This window comes from Rhinichthys klamathensis, unplaced genomic scaffold, assembly GCF_029890125.1.
Source record: "Rhinichthys klamathensis goyatoka isolate OS25496 unplaced genomic scaffold, OSU_Roscu_1.1 h1tg000656l_1, whole genome shotgun sequence".
In the NCBI taxonomy this organism is placed as follows: Eukaryota; Metazoa; Chordata; class Actinopteri; order Cypriniformes; family Leuciscidae; genus Rhinichthys; species Rhinichthys klamathensis.
In genome coordinates this window covers 68,817-86,652 of record NW_026607099.1, presented here as the reverse complement: position 1 = coordinate 86,652, position 17,836 = coordinate 68,817, and the positions used below count along the sequence as shown (strand labels likewise).

Genomic DNA, 17,836 nt, shown 5'->3' with positions numbered 1-17,836 from the left:
CATCTTTCTTTAGCTTGTAATGTTGCTGTTTGAGCATGCAAAACCTCTGCAAGTCACAAAGCGTAAAGTCAACATGTTCTCTATATCAGAGTCAGTGTTTCTGAACTCCCTGAAACGCCTCTATTGTAGTCTTGAGTTTTCTACGTCTCAATATTCCTCATTTAAATAATTTATATACGCAGAATAAAGGGGCGGGGCCTGGTTGAGTTAGTTAGTAGTGTGCTGGCGGTTATGGAAAGGGGCGGGACATTTCCCAAACACACTCGAAGCGCTCGACCAATCACAACACACTGCTTCAGCCGACCAATCAGAACACAGTGTACTTTTCAGAAGGAGTGGCTTCATAGAGGCGGGAACTAAATAGAGCGTTACTGACAGACTGGGAAGAGAGGAGCCGCAACAATGGAGAAAATTAGGATTTTTTTTTTTAACATTCAAGTATGTGTCATGTTTCAATGTGTTTAAGTTCTGTTTTGTAATCTGATTTCCCCCTGTATTTGTGATTTTGGTTTAGTCCTGTTATTAGTTCAGTTTTGAGATCTTGTTTCCCCCGTCTTTTGTGATTTTGGTTCAGTCCTGTTAGTTTTCCCGCTCTCTCTGATTAGTAATTCCCTTCACCTGTGTTCTGTTAATTATCCCATTAGTCCCTGTTCATTTAAGCCCTGTGTTTTCCCTCAGTGTTTGTTGGTCGTCGTCAATCTATGGTTGTGTGTGTTTTGAAGTCCTGGAGAGTTTCCTTTGTTTCTGTCTGTTCCTGTAAGTTGACTTTGTAAATAAATCAACTATACTTCAGTTCCTGTGTCCTCGTCTTCGGCAACCTGCACTCAACCCTGACAGTATGAGAACCTATTCTAGTAGAGGCCAAAAACAACTTATACGCTAAAAAGTCACTTTTATTAAATAACATTTTATTAGTATAATTTCATTATGTCTTTTTGATATACTGACAAGCACTTTAAAAACACAGGTGGAAAAGAAATATATAATTTAATTAGTTTATCACTAGGTATTCAAAGTGAAGTGTGTAATTTCTGTGCAACTAGCATCATGTTCATCTAAAGTGGAAGTCACACTGGATAACCCAGAAGGATAAACCATTTCTGCTCATGAAGGGTCTAAAGGGTTAATCCATTATCGTTTAAAATCAGTTTTTCTCTGAAGATTCTTACTTCCGGAAAACAGTCTGTTGAGGCCTATTATCCTGAACTCCCTACTCGAGAAAATGTTTGATACCAATTTTCCCATCTCTGTATTTTCGGATGTATGGGACTGAACCGCATTGATGTTTTTCAGAATGCATATCAGATATGACAAGCTTTCACAGACATCAGGTGGGATCGTGTATTCTGTCAGTAAAACAGAAATGGAGTGGGAAACGTGATGAAAGCGCTTGAGGTCGGATCGATGTGGCTGAAGACTTTTACCTGGGCAGGAGGCAACTCTCCAAATCCCGAATGCAGAGAAGAGTATTGATCACTGTTTTCTTTTGGCTGTAATGAGTCTGTACTGATTACCAAACTGAATGCATTTAAAGGAAAGTGAGCACAGCCCTTCGGTCATCTGTATTACAGTCTTTATTACAGTCAACACGTTTATGTGTTCCTTCGCTAATTATCAGCTCAGTGCTGGAGGCGCATATCTTTTATAAATACTTCAAAGACTATTACCACGTACTAACAAAAAGTACTGTGGTATTACATTTGGGATTATTTCAAAAGAATAAAAATGGATTTATCTATCCAATTAATTAATTATTTATATTTTCAGTTACTTAGTATTTTTTTAGTAGAGTATTTAGTTTATTTAACATACGTTCATTTGGACTGTGTAGCTATATATACGGATTTATGCTTTTTACAGCAAAAAAATACAATGCTTTTTGGACGATACCATAAGAAAATACCACATTTTTGAACATACACCATGGTAATAATGGAGCTTTGTACAGTAACACGGTGCATATCAAAGTACAATGGTATTACCATATGATTCCTACACTGTGCTATTGTACCACCACAATACATTTTATATAGTGCATAGAAATATTATGACGACAGAACAAACTAAATATAGTTTATTTCATTACGGTCACTGCTTTTAGAACATAAAAACGATTAACATAGTAGCTTTTTATTGCTTGTCGCTTTATCATTAAATTCAATTAGTCTCAATCTGACTGAAATGGCTTCAAATTGTATAAATGAAAATGGCAAAATAAAACTGTTAATATTATATTATATGACCAATATGAATATTATTATGTATTATCTATAATTTAGTATTATATAATTCACATTATACATTTATATACAGTAATGTACGTATAATAGTAGATTTAGTCAAAATGGCCATTCATTTCCGACAATTACACACCACCTGTCTGCTATCACGTCTCCTAATTCTCAGATGACCTCTGAATATATTTGACTGAAGAGGGAAATGTGGATGCATGGTGTTGTAAATGAGTGGGGTCAGTTTGTGCTCTGATTGGATCAATACAGTAATTAGAGCAGAGGCGAGTTGCTCAAGGCAGGGCCAGTGAAGGAGTGTGTTCATCCCTCACAGGAGGACTCCTCAAACACTGAAGGTGTGTATGCGCATGTTCAGACATGTCGCTCTGAGAGCCCTTGTGCTGTTTGGTGTCTCTGCGATTTGTTAGGTGGCTCTCTCAGACGTGTATCTGTGTGAGCGGCGAGAGGAGAGGTCAGAGAGTTAGACCCCACTCACAGGAGACGGCACAAAGAGCAGCCGCAATCCATCAGAGCTTCTCCCACAGCAGAAAGAGAGAGAGCAGAAAGCGCTGCTTAGGACAGGCTTTGATTTCATTTATAGTTAACAAATAACCTTAGAAAATGCACATGCGTGCACATCCAATAATGTGAAAGATATGTAAGCATCGGTTAGTTTACATGCCAAGATTTCAGAAGATAACATCCATTCTGAGAGAATTTTTTTTTTAGTTGCATAGAAATATTAGGTCACGTTTACACACAGCTGGGTATTTAGAGAAACGAATATTTCCCCCGCCTCCGTTTTCAATAATAACATCGTGCACACACCCGCATAAATACGCCGTCGAGCGCCATCATAACTATGCCAAACCTATGGGCGGCAGTGTAGGGAGAAGGATAAAGCCATGCAAGCCAATCAGAATCGACAAGAGAGAACCTAAAACCCCGTTTCTCCCAGTTGACACGACAACACATAACCGGCGTTTTCAGAAATCTCCACTTTGGCCGGAGTTTTTAGAAATAATCGTTTTCTGTGATAAATGAGAGGCCAAACCGCAGGGAAATATCTGCGTTTGGGGCCTTATTTTGATGTTCTTGATGTTCAGTATTCATGAGGAGAGATACTTTGTTACAATGAGATTTCAGCATGGGCACCCGGTGCAATAAACCAAACGACAAAACATGTAGTTTCTTTTCTTTGCGGCCGCTGATGAACTTAGAACAGAAAAACTGTTAACATGGTAGAGCTTTAGCACTTGACACTTCATACATTTTAGTCAGTGCAAAAATAAACCAAACATATTTTATATTTTATATATTAACATGTTAAAGTCACCATGAAATCAAAATTGACTTCGTATTTTTGTATGGAATATTGCATTATTAATTATAAATGATTTACCCATGCACAGCATTTTCCTCGTAAACTTGAATCAAAATATCTTCCCCTCCCTCTTGCAGCATCTCTTATCTTCTCTGATGACGAGGGCGGGGCTATAACCTGTCACTCACATGAGATCAGCCAATAGCAAACCACAACCATCCAATCAATTCCCCACAGACAAAAATCAAGCCCCACCCTACATCTGTTCTTGTTCCAGAAACAGTTTCACTCGTCACAATAGGGAAGAAAAGACAATCACAACTTCCGTTTAATCCAATTTTACCAATATTTAATTCAATTCACATTTATTTGTATAGCACTTTTCACAATACACATCATTTAAAAGCAGCTTTACAGAAAGTCCACATTACAATTTAGAGTGATCTGCTATCAGAGGTAACTGTCTAAGTTATGTATTTCAGAAATGTACATATACAAAATCACAGTTAGCTAAAAAAATGTAAACAATGTAATAATTTAAGGCAGAAACAATGGGCTCATTAAAGTAATGAATACCTGTTTGTTAACAAATGATTAAGACAAAATCAATAGTATTATATAGTATATTTAGTATTATGTAATTAATGTTAGAACTTAGTGTTATATACGTTTATAGTGCATATGCTCCGCTTGTTAATTCCTTACAGGAGAAGGTAAAAAGATCACCATCAATCCATCCGCACATCTCCCACAACTGGTTTAGCGAACAGAAAGTGCTGTTTAGATGGGTTTTGATTGCATTTCTCAAATAACCAGAGAAAATGCACACGCACACTCTCACGCATGTGTGCCCATCCAAACACACACACACACGCACACTATATTAGGGCATCACCTCAGAGCCTCTGTTTGTAGGAGCTAAACAAACAGGCGGTGTCGTATCACCGATGTCAGCCCCTTTAGAGGTCAGAGGTCAATGACTGAGTGACAGGTGTGTGCTCGGGGAGACTAAAAGAAGGAATACTGCTCCCACGTCGAAAAAAAACCCAAGGAGAAATCCATCGCAATCTGCAATCCTGCATTGATTGTTGAGGATTTATGGTTTGAACACTGAAACTGTCCAAAGCTAAACATTTCATATCTTTACATCAAATCTGCAGTGAGGATGCAGCTAAAGCCAGGATAAGGTTGTGGAGGATTATATTTAGTCCAACCTATTGATATGAAGTCTGGTCAGCTTATTCTAGCCACTTAGTGTGTGTGTTCACAGTTGGCATGTTTGGATTAAAACGAACCCTGGTGCGATTGCTCTGTTAGTGTGGTTCATTTGAATAATTGTGAACGCTGCCATCTGAACACTGGTGCGCAACAAACAAGTGGATCGAGACGCTGGAAAGATGAGTCTCTGTCCACTTCCACACGAGCTTGGTGCGGTTCCAATGACATATGAATGCAACACGGACCAAAGACATATAAACGAACCAAAAACAGGACTTTATGTCACAAGATGCAACCCTAAAAAGGACAGAAGGCTCAAGCGTACCTGTTTTTTCTCATCATAGTCACGATGTTGCCCATCACCGTTCAGTACAGGCGTCGGGAACGCCAGATCTTTATGTGTGTGACGGAGGGATTCCTGCCACTGTTTTGACTCTTTTACACATAAGCTCTTTACAAATTGTCAGCTGATAAAAATACCATCATATATACGGACATACAACGAGCGCTTCAAGCCCAGAACACTGTGTTGCTGTGGAGTTCGCAAAATGTTTGTCATGTCTTTTAGAAGAGTGCATTAATGTCTAAAGGTCTGGTCACAATTACATTGGTCAACGAAACCCATTCATTTTAATAGAAATCTGTATGTTTTAATTGACTGTTCGCAAAGACCCGCCCCCTTTAGTTACTGTTGCCATGTCCGACAAGCCACGCCCCTCTCACACACACCATGTTCTCACGCAGTGAAAAATACATCGCGGAGCAGAGAGGACACTGACAACGCGCTCAGACAGAACAGACCAGCTTACTTTTGATATGAAACAAAGTCTCAACTTTCAAATTTGGTCATTTTTAAAAGAAATTTAAACGATAAATACCGTTTTGTGGCTCTTTAATGTGTCTGACAGATCGCTGTAGAGCCTCAGTTAAAGCTGCTCATGAACCGATCATCTCTTCCTTCTAGTTAATTTATAGCATCATATAAACATGAATGAACATAAGAAGGAATGTTGTTTTAACCGTGGAAAGACGTCTGTACACTTCGTTTTTCAAGTTCAAATCCTCCAACGTTAATCTACTAACTCTCCTGACTGCTTTGTCGGACAAAAATGGCGGATTCGGCGGATGGCGGATTATGATTGGTCAGATCGCCTGTCAATCAAACTCCCTGAGAAGGGTAAATTGTGAAATATAAAGTCAAAATTCTGAGATAAAAGAATCACAATTGTGAGATATAAAGTCAAAATTGAGATTATTATTCATAGATTTGTAATAAAGTCTTCTGTGAAGGGTCAATTAAAATCAATAATGCTGATGAAATGAAATGGGTTTTTTTTTGTTTTTTTGTCAGTGAGAAATCAGATTGAGGCTGAAAATAAAATATGTTTCCAGCTGGCAGACCTGGTTCCAAGCTGTCTTGATCAAGATGTTTAGGACTGGTGTGTCACTTTGGACCAGCAACAAACCAGCTATGGTTTTCCAGTAGAAAAGCAGCAAAGGAATGAAATTACTTCACTGTAGTGATGAATGAGCGGTTTTAAAAACATAGACAGTGGAGGAGATTGGAGAGCAGGAGCAGGAAGGATACTATAAGCTCACATCATAACACAGGTAATAATGATTACAGAAACACACGGGTCGAAGCCTCGCCAACAGCAGGAGACGGAGAGAACGAGAGAATGGAGGCGGAGGATGTGTGTGTGGTGGGCGAGAGACACTGACAGATTGATTGGCCAGTGATTTCGGTTATCTCTAACCCCGTGGCCCTGTGACAGCGGCTGCATTGTCTCGGCCCGTATCGCTTTCCGCTGTCTCAGACTCCCATTATAAAGCATTTGGGCTTCATTACAGTGAATTGCGTAAACGAGTTACAGGTGCGGGAGGGTGGGGGAAACAATTTGCATCCCTGATGCACCACCAGAAGCCTCACAAAAAGGGAAAACATTGATGCACCTGATTGTTGGAAAAAAACACCATCCGTTCACGTAGGAAACACAATACTCATTATGAGATTTTTGATGCCACAATCCACAAGCAAACTCTGTGCAAGGAAAACAACCGTCCGCAATTTGAATGTGAATACACAATCGTTCCTGGTAGAATTTAATTAATTTTCCTCTCAAAAGATGGAGAAATATATGTGGCGTGTGGTAAACAAAAGGCCTCGCTTATGGAAATGAGATTCTTCTTACATATCCAATTCAATCATATTTGTTGTATTGTTCTGTTTACACCTCAATATTCAAGCAGACGCTTTGCAATCTTCACGAGTTTTGAATCGTATTGTGAAACAGTTTTTTGAGTTTTCGTGAAAGCATAGCTATTCCCTTTGGACGAATTCATGACAGCATTACAGATCCCAGTCTCAATCTACAACTATTAGAATGTCAGCAAGAAGTTTCACTTGCATGTCTCTCGGTAGGTTGCATGGTGTCTCAAGGTGTCTGAAACACCAACACACATGCAACCTTAATGCATATGATTATAGAAACCGAAACCTTCAGCTCAATGATTTTGACTGATTGGCCGGTGTTTGCTTCATGTGTTCTGTGTCCACTTCATTGGTTTGGAAAGATCCTGACTGGATCATCTGCTGTTGTTAGAATTAACCGTGCAATTTAATGCACACAAATTCAGTTACCTTATACTATATGTTCAGGGTATTTGATGAGTTTTGGGGACAAAATCCAGTTATTTTATTTGGAATCTACACAGTTGGGAAGATTTTGCATTCGGGTTCAAGTTGTGCAAGTTATTCATGCAAATTCATCGCATCAGCCTACAGAAAGTTGCTTGGTGACTTCTGTGCGAGTGGTGCTTCGATTGACAAGAGACAACGGATCTTTTTTGCTTGTGAAATGTTGCTAATGTGACCGCAAGTAGTTGAGTTGTCGGGTCAATAGCTAGATTTCCAGATTTATTTTCCACAATATTGCGAAAACGAGTTGAACGAGTAAAGTAAAGTCTAGGAGAACAAAATCACCACTTCCAAAGAAATGGATATTATTGCCACTTCGAAATTCACATTTCGATGTCCGATTTTGGCATTTTAGGCCAGAGAAATATTCGGTAACGCTTCCTTTTACAGTCCCGTTACCCATGTACTTACTATGTACTTATTATAGTAATTATAATTACTGGGTAATAACTAGGTACTAACCCTGAACCTACCCCTAACCCGTGTACTTACCTTATATTAGCCAGTGCTTTCTAGGTAAGTACACTGTAAGTACACGTAAGTACTGTACTGTAAAAGGAAGCGTTACCAAATATTCTTATTTTAGCAATTTATTTAGTCACATAATATTACATTTTTTTATGCATCTAGGACTTATGTGATAACTGTGTATCATAATTTGTTCATCTTACCAAAAATCCCCCTCAAGTGTAGCGTATAATTTTTTTAAGTGCATTTTGGATATTTTATCAACATCTTAGGGTTTCCTTTCAGCATTTTATTGTCAAAAACGTCGTCAAAAATGAGACAAGTTTATATTCTGCTGTAACGCAGCTTGAGTCAGTTCAATGTTGATTCAGTTCAGTTTAATAATGGTGTTGATGTTGCAAAATTCATCAGTTTTGAATAAGTTTGATTAAGCTATAACGCAGAATACTATAGTTTCTTAATTCAAGTTTTGTTCTTGTACAATATTGCTGGATTTTATGTGAAACATTCAAATGTGCATTTATATAATGCGGATGGAAAGCCAACTGTACACATTTTGGCCATTAATGTTGAACGTTTACTTTATGATAACCATGTAAGGAAAAGCTTAGCGTGATTTTGACAAGTACAACATGTTTCGTGATCGATATTCTCATTGGTCTGAGAACAACAACCAATCTAGGTTGATTAGGGCTTGAATCATTCCCTTTTGATTTTAGGGGTAGTTAATCATTTATATTGAGGTTAGTGATTGGTTAGGGTTAGGACTATGCTGTTGAAAAAGGTTAATCCAAGAACATGTCTTTTAAATGTTTTGATGTATATCAATTTAGCACATTGAGACCCAGAAACTGATACTCTGAGACTCAAGTTACAAATGTGGCACTTGGTTAATCCAGTGATCTTATAATTCTCCATTCTTAAGCACTTTCATTCTTTGAGTGAATCTATTTTTGCATTGCACTGTAATGTACAGTGTAGATTAACTTAACCCAGCATTAGTGAAATCGATCCGATCCCTTCAGAGAAGTGCAGGATTCTCAAAGTGCCTGCACCAACTGCAATACATCTACATTTATCATTATCTTGCTCACCACACCCAGCCTAAAAACTGTTTTTAAGAGCGATGAAGGGCTTTGGCTGCCATTCTCTCGTTAAGGAAGTGCCCATTTGGTTTGTCCTGTATTATCGTGGTTAAGATAGTTTGACGGGCTAATCCTGCCGATGCTCCTTTAAAGTGTCTCGGAGTCTTTCCACTCGCTGCACAAGCTTTATTGACTGCCTGAATCCCAGTAATTAGAAGGCAAGAGGCCTCCGGTACCCCAGTGATGGAGAGAGCTTTGATTAGTATTCCTCCAGGCATTTGGTTCATGGAAACATTGAAACTGGTCATTAAGAATTAACTTTTTTTTTTCTTGGCTAAATTACTGATTTTTAAGTAATAGGAAAAATACATAATTATTATATATACTTATTAAATATCTCTTCTGATAACATTCCTTGTGGTAATTTCTACACTGTAAATATTTTTTTAATTTAATTGTATTTTCCAGTTTGAGGACCTTTTGAGTCACAAATACAAAGAAATGTTAATTACTTAAAACTACATAAAAACCAATGTTAGACCAACAGAATCTCACCAAATGATGTCTGAACATTTTAGTTGAGTAATATTGCTGAAATGTTAAGGGTTTGTGAGTTTTATCTAAGGATTTTCGTTTTATCATTATTTGTTGTGGTGTAATGTTAAGAGCTCATCTTTTTACATTGGTTGATTGTTCTTAAGATGTATGTGTCTATATCCCAGATAGGATAGTTCACTTCACATAAGAATATGACTACCAAAATGATAGATACATTTTATGTTACCAATAGAAAATTTGCTGAACAGGAAATCTGTAGTTGCTTGGATAAAAATGTATTGATTTTTTGCAGCATTTTGCATTTAGTGAACAAACTGTTTAAAACTGTCAAAACAAAATAGTCTTCCTTGGGACAATTTCAAGACGATAGATAGATGGATGGATGGATGGATGGATGGATGGATGGATGGATGGATGGATGGATGGATGGATGGATGGATGGATGGATGCTAAAAATCTGAATGCATCGTTAAGTTTTCCCAACAATTTATTTTGTACAGTGTATAGACTTGCACAATCATCCATACATAAACAAATGTTATTATTATTAATAATAATAATATGCATAAATATCAGTGCACTACAAAAATAAAGAAATAAAAAACCCACAAGATCAATTTTAAATACTGAATCCAACCAGTTTCTCGTTATTACTTTAAGTGCCATGACTCCAGGATTCTTTACAAATATAAGTCACTGTTATTTTGACATGACAGTATATATACCCACAACTATATTCTGTGGTTATAGTATAGTGTTCGACTTTAGTTGTATACTACAGATGAATTGTAATAATTTTGGCATAGAATTACCCAGGTTTTTGCTAGAAACCTCCACTGGGCATGAAAAAGTGATCTCGCTCTGCTAAAAACTCCTCCGTTTTCTTCTCCGTTTACCCCTCAGAGGAGGTTTCCTCATATCACAGCACACGCTGCAGGGCATTTGTCATCTCCCTGGGCCTGGGTCACCTTACAGGAGATGCTTTCAGGGCGTTCTGGCAGAAAGAGTACAGTAATCCCTATCCCAGCACATATCATCCCCGACCAGACCGAATCCGGTCGATAAAGCTCTGCCAAGGCGAGACCTTTAGACGGGGGCCAATGGAAAAGATACCGTTATAATATGCATTGTATTGTATTTACGGTATTACAGATGTTATATTAACAAACCCAGCTTGTAAGAGAAGAATGTGAGTGGGATGAATAGATTTTTATATGCCTGTGGAAAAAGCAGGAAGAGGATGGATATTTGAGTGGCTGTAATTAGCTTGGAGTTGCAAGGATTAATGGCTTCCAGCAAAAACTGACCAACAGCCCCTGGCGCCGTGCTGTCTCTGGTGACTTTGAGTGTTTTTCTTTCCCAGCCTTCGCTTGCATCCCTCAACTCTGCAATGTCATATTGTCTCTGCTGCTCCTCTTTTATTGCTTCTCTTTGCATTTGTCACTTATAATCCCTCCTCAAGTACGGTGAATAAATAGGGTCAATTTTGATTGCATCTCGTCTTGAAGTGCGCCTCTGCCATTCAACCGAGTGTGTTGTTATTCACATAATTAGCTAGCAACAGTTTAACTACTAGATTCTCATCAAACTGCTGCCTAAAACACTAGTATACAGTTTCTGCAACACTAGTGACACTTAGCGGAAAAACAATGCATATTTTGCAAACGCCCCTTTCGCGCGCCGTCAGACATCACAAACACGGCTCTTACAGGTGCTTGCGAAGGCATGTCTCAACAACTAAATTAGGCTACTTTCAATAAAAGAGCCGACATATTATGAATTATTTTAGCTGTCGTCGCTATGTGTCATGATTAAAGGGATACTTCACCTCTGGAAAGATGAATGTGTATTTAAAATGGGTCATTGATGTAGAAGAAATGTGAAATTATTTTTGAATTTGGAGCTTTCTAGACTGAGAAAAGCCAGAAAATGTATTTTTGGCTTATGTGGATGAAAAACAACAACTCCCAGAATGCCCTAGGAGGCCACGCCTACCGTTAACAGAGCAGTAGTTAAACAACAAGTCTAGGCTACTAGTGAGTCTCCGTGATGAGTCTGCCCGAAAATGTGTTTCGAGATTGCCCAAAATGTCCAGGATTCGGCTTTTGCGTTCTACAGTCGGCATTCATTATGTTTACTGTGGCGAGCAGGACGAGTGAGGGCCGCGGGAGAACGGCGCGAGGTCTGTGGCGTGATAAGCGACACCTGTGAGACGCACCGATCTCGTATCTCTCACGGAGGAGCGGGAATTTTCTTAGCAATGTTAAAACGCACATCAACCGATCACTTGTTTAGCGTTCATGTAAACACTACATTCAGATTCACCAGTCGGAATGAATTCAGTTAGATTGAAACAAAAGGTGTGCATGTAAACAATGAATGACGACTGCAGAAAGCAAAAGCTGAATCCCTCGACGGCCGGACATGTCCGGGGAAAAAGAGGATGTATGGTAACCCCTACTACTCCGCTTTCTTCACAGAACAAGAGCCTGCTAGCTTAGCTTCCAAAAAAGATGGCTGACACTATGTGTACATTCTGTGAGTGAGATCCCACCCCATATGGGCGTGGTGAAAACATGCGGGACAGCCCCTACTACTGGCTGTAGTCTTCAGCCTCTGGCCAAAAAATCCTCCGATGACGCAAAATGACTATTTTTGCGTCATCAGAGGATTTTTTCCAGACAAAAAATACATAAATCTCTTGTCTCAGGGGGATTTGAGGGTGGAAAGCATGGTAATTTGAAAATACTACAGGTTTTCTACTAATACAAAGCTTAGTGCTAAATCCTGAAGTATCCCTTTAAGTAATTGAATAGACTAACACGAACGCGAGCGTCTCGTTTAGAATAAACGCATCCAACGTATTTCCACCAGGTGCTTTTTTTTGACATGACGTGCCACAGTTATTTGACGCCTTCTACACTGGACACATCAAAGTAAACTATATAAACTGGTACATTTGTCTTTCTGAATGGATGCATGATGATGCTGTAAGGTATGTAGTAGTAGTAGCCTTTATTGTCACTAGTCACAAGTACCAGCGAAATTAGCCATCAACCTGTCCATACAGACATACATACAATATGACAAGGGGGTAGACAGGACAGGAAGACAGAGCATTGAGAAAGAAAATACAGCATAACATGAGGAGAGGTGAGGAGAAAAAAAAGACAACCCCCGGACTATGCTCCTGTGAGGAGTACAGTTTGGGAACAGTAAAAAACACCTCAGCAACATTAGCACAATCAGTACACTCTACAACATGAACACACAAGACTTGCAACAGGGGAGGGGAGTGGGGGATGGAGGTAACCCAGCACAGGCAGGCAGCGTCCGGTCCTGCAGCCGGTTGTATGTAAGCGTCCATTGTAACACATATTCACTTTTTGACGTGTTCATGAACATCATGCATCTAAAGGTGTAAATTCTGCAAAATTTGTCTTGCACCTCTTTGAATGTCTTTTCCCATGTAATGCTTCAGCCATGGTCCCACACCGGCTAAACACTCCCTGTAGCCACGCCCCCAAACTCTCGCTATTGGTTTGAGCTGGAAAGAGATTGACGGACCGCTCTCAATGTTTTGATGGTGTCTGGGATGCTCAATGTTTACACTTTTGGGGAAGATAAACCCATGAATGGCATACTAATAGTCAATGAACAAAAAACTGGTTAAGAGAATGTATTTTATCATACAAATCTTACATACTTCACCTTTAAAAAATGGTTGTTGAAGAAGTATTCATGCACAGTCCTACTATAGCACCTCTTGTGGGAGTGCTGAGAATGCCATGCATGCATTTGCAGTTTTCAGACTGATTTCAGATTTCAAAAATCCAGGCTCTGTGTTCACGTTCGTCAGTCATTCAGGCCATGTAAAGAGTGCTACAGAAACTTGAAGGCTGATATACTTCAGCTGCACCTTTTTTGTTTTACTTTCAACTTGAGATGCTGTGAAACATGCCCGGCACCTGATCCCATGGGCCTTGCCTGGGGGAAAAGAGCCTTCGTTTGCGCCTTTCTGATTAGTAAGGAGCCAATTTGCTGAGAGGATGTTGGTGATCGGCTTAGCCTGTATTCCTGTTTTCTTCCTCTCATCCTCTGTTTGTGCTCCTGCTAAAGAATCGACATCAGAAATTGGTGTAAAATTATATGTAAAATGTAGATATTTCTAAATCAGCACCGGCTATTTCTAGAGAAATAATTGTTACATTTTTAAGAGTCTGTTTTGTTTTGCTTGGCAAATAAAAATAATGTAGCCAGACAATAACGGTTTGCAGAAATACTGTACGGTTGCGTCAGCAATCAGCATTCGGTGAGCAACATGGTTATCTCCTATTTCCAACATCTGCCTTTCAGCCAGCCTGGCAGGACTCAAATAATATTCACAATCCAAGCTGATACATTTTATGATGTGTCTACCTCCAGCATCATCTTCATAATTACCTCTTGAATTATTTACATGCTACTGCATTTTCCATGAAACTATTTTAATATGCTGAAATAAGCTATCAGTGGAGATAAATGCATTGTTTAACATTTGAGGTGTCAATCTTAATTGGCCAGAATCTTAGAGCAAATATTATAGTTGTTGATTACAAATCCATTATGGAGTATTACTGCAATACAAACCGCAAACACACCATTGTATGTTTGTTCTTCTGATCAGAGGCAACCATTCTTTCCCAAAGTAAACAGTTTGAGTGAAGACATTTTTGACGATTCCTTCAATGCCGTAAAGCCTTCTAATCTTGATATGTTTGCTCTAAACCCTTGCTGTCTACTCCCTACACAGGCAGCTGTCTCTTCTAAAGGTCAAACTATACTTCGGATTTTACGTGCATACTAAAGTATGCATACAGTGCGTTTGTCTATAAAGTGGCAAAAAAGAAAAGTAGGATATGAAACATGAAACAACAACAAGCTACTGGAGACGCAACAACAATGTTGACGAACACATGTGAGGGAGTTCAGAGATAAAGGCAACTCTAGTTTAAATACAAAGACATTTTCTAACGTTGGTAACTTCTGGAGAAAAATCGCACTGGACAAGAATGAAACGTTCTAGCATGCATGTGTCAAACGCCTGTGTCCACAGAGTTATCGAATGAAGTATACTTCGAAAGACTGGGCATTCGGCATTTGTGTCAAAACTGAAGTATACTTTGGGCTCTAGGCATTACGACTATCATGTAAGTTTATTATTTTTAGTTTGTTCATCTTATTATTTCACTTATGCAATGCATTCTGGCATAATTTTGCTGCCTACCTTTAAGAATTGCTTTGTTTCTGGAGTGCTACAGTAAATGATGCCGTCTAGGTGGGCAGCTATTTAGTGTTTGAAATATAAATTTTTAGGGGATTTTAAGGGGATAAAATCTCACCTCCCAATTAATAATCCTTTTTAAAAAATTGCTATTACTGTGTCAGATTATCGCAGCAGATTTTTTGATTTCTTGACCCACAGGCAGCATATTCAGCTGTTTTGACTTGGATATTTCAGCTAACCGCATCTGACGACAGGCGTTGCATAAAATTATGACCAATCTTTTCAGATTTGCTTTGACACCGGATATCCCGTGCTTGCACTGCAAGTCGTGCGCCACCAACCCCCCTGAGAAGCCAAAGTGTCGGTATTCACAAGCATAAATGTTTAATACTGCTGTGGCGTTTGCTCCCAATCAATAATCGCCAGCAAGCTATCGAGTCTCCCCCTTATTGTGCTAGTTTTTCAGATTTACAAAGGCTTCACGGTGAACAAATGTTTGCATCACATGTTTTGTTTTAAATGTGTATGTAAGATGGCTGTTGCACAAGCGCACGTGCTTATGGGTTTTTAATATCATCTCCTAGCAATGCAGAGGTCGGAAATCATAGTTTATATGCTGCATTAGAGCACCACTCTTCTGCTTTACCGGTTAGGGTGACCGCTATTATTGCTTCACATACGACTTGGAAAATGGAAACAGGCTGCATGCGTTTGGTTGCCGGTCCAGTCCTATGCAGTCGGCATGATTGACCCATTGGATAATTGAGGAACACGCATTAAAGTATGCATCGCATCTGATTGCCCTCTCCATTGTTTATGTGAGATGTTTATGGCGAAAAAAACAATCCCGCCCTACAGTTCCCCATCTCAATACCTGGCGGCTTCAGACCTGTGTAACTGCTACGCTGCTGTCTTGACGCTGGAGACTCGATAGCTTGCTGGCGATTATTGATTGGGAGCAAACGCCACAGCAGTATTAAACATTTATGCTTGTGAATACCGACACTTTGGCTTCTCAGGGGGGTTGGTGGCGCACGACTTGCAGTGCAAGCACGGGATATCCGGTGTCAAAGCAAATCTGAAAAGATTGGTCATAATTTTATGCAACGCCTGTCGTCAGATGCGGTTAGCTGAAATATCCAAGTCAAAACAGCTGAATATGCTGCCTGTGGGTCAAGAAATCAAAAAATCTGCTGCGATAATCTGACAGTAATAGCAATTTTTTAAAAAGGATTATTAATTGGGAGGTGAGATTTTATCCCCTTAAAAAAGGTCAAGTGAAACATTTAACGAGCAATTAGGAGGAGGAAAGGCCATCTGGCAATTGGTAACTATAAAATAAATTGGCATAAATAATTAAGGGGAATAACAGGAAAGAGATGGGAAGAAAGCTCTGGGTGGATTGCTCTGCTAATGTCAAACTCCCTCGCTCTCACCAGTGTTCAGAGTCATTCATTACTGAGAGAGGCTCTGCCACTAATGTGTGTGATGGCTCCCACTGAGAGCCCGAGATCCCAGGAGCCTCTCACAGAGCAAGTGTAACTGGAAGCCAATCATCACTTACGCCTTTCTTTTTCTCCTTCGCTGTTTTGTGCTCTCTGTTATTCGAGGCATTAGTCGAGCATTGTATTGTGATTCAGCGATTTGCTCATGGCTTATGGTAATCAAATGATAACTAAGAGAATATTTTTAAAAGTCTAGTTTAAAATGTGTCTGAAATGGATTCATGTTGGTATCAAATGAGTTTAAAAGACTTTGTATATGTTTTTCAAGAAAGATTTCAATGTAATGACTCGACAAATGTCATGTGGTGTAACCATCGTCTTATATTTCTTTACCATATATCTTTAAAAAAAATCATGAATTCTTAATTTATAAATATCATTAAAGGTGCCCTATGTGTTGAAATAATATTTTAATTTTGTCTCTGATATCTACATAGAGGGTATGTGGCTTATTTAAGGGCATTTAAAATGTCCAGATATTTTCATTTTCAACTCTAGAAATTGGCCCTAGAATGAAATGGTCTGTTTTTACCTTATTTGGAAGGGTCGTGAATAGTAATGAGGAGTTCTGCTCTGATTGGCTGTTTCCTTTGAACCTCATTGTGTTCAAAGACAGCTGTGTTCCCTTACACGAGACGATAGGATCATCTGTTTGGCAGCCTACATGATTAGTACGCAAGGGCTGTGGTGCACTCTGAAATACAAGCGTGCAAAATAACCATACGTCCGTTTTCAAAAATTAAAACATTTTAACAAATGGACTAACGTTTGACGCCTTGTCAAATAAATATAGCTTCAACTTATGTGGTGGAGAATGTGACGTTAGCTAGAAGGATCGAGTGAGCTAACGTTATCTGTGAGCAACTAAACTAACATGGTTAACCCCTGACGTGTTGTTGATGAAATAGACGAAAGTAAAATTATTTGACAAAAGGGAATTTACATATGTATCTACAGTACTATTTTGTAGATTTATTCAGGGGTGTTTTTCAAAAACGAGATTTAAACAAGAAGGAGTAGACAATGGTGTTTGAGACTCACTGTATGTCATGTCCATGTACTGAACTCTTGTTATTTAACTATGCCAAGATAAATTCAATTTCAAATTCTAGGGCACCTTTAAGTTTTCAGGGAGTTGCACCACATGACATTTTACAACATGAAATATGTCATAACAAAAGCTATTGTTCGATATTTTAAAAGACTGATTGACTTTGACACACAGTCATGAGTACCCAGTCTTCATATACAGTATGTTTACTTACTTCGATTAAAGTTCTGTTTATTAATTTAAAGGAAAATGTTATAATACTTTTCATATACTGTCTGTTAGCATTCCATAAATATTCCAAAAATACACGTTTTTGAATTTTGAACCTTGCAAGTTTTTGGGGAACTGATCCACATGACATTTTACAGCCTGAGCTAATCTTGCCACGTCATAACAAAAGCCAAATTGTACGAGATTGACCTAAATGGCCTC

The 17,836-nt window shown here is 38.9% G+C and overlaps 2 protein-coding genes across 2 annotated transcripts in view; one reads left to right on the top strand and one right to left on the bottom strand.

Moving 5' to 3' along the window:
- fars2 (phenylalanyl-tRNA synthetase 2, mitochondrial) overlaps positions 1-17,836 on the top strand; it is a 179,522-nt gene that overhangs the window by 130,709 nt on the left and 30,977 nt on the right. The window lies entirely within an intron of this gene.
- nrn1a (neuritin 1a) overlaps positions 12,580-17,836 on the bottom strand; it is a 70,419-nt gene continuing 65,162 nt past the window's right edge. Inside the window, exon 4 of the transcript XR_008805659.1 lies at positions 12,580-12,595. The gene's annotated coding sequence lies outside the window, so the exon portion shown is untranslated. The remainder of the gene's footprint in view (positions 12,596-17,836) is intronic.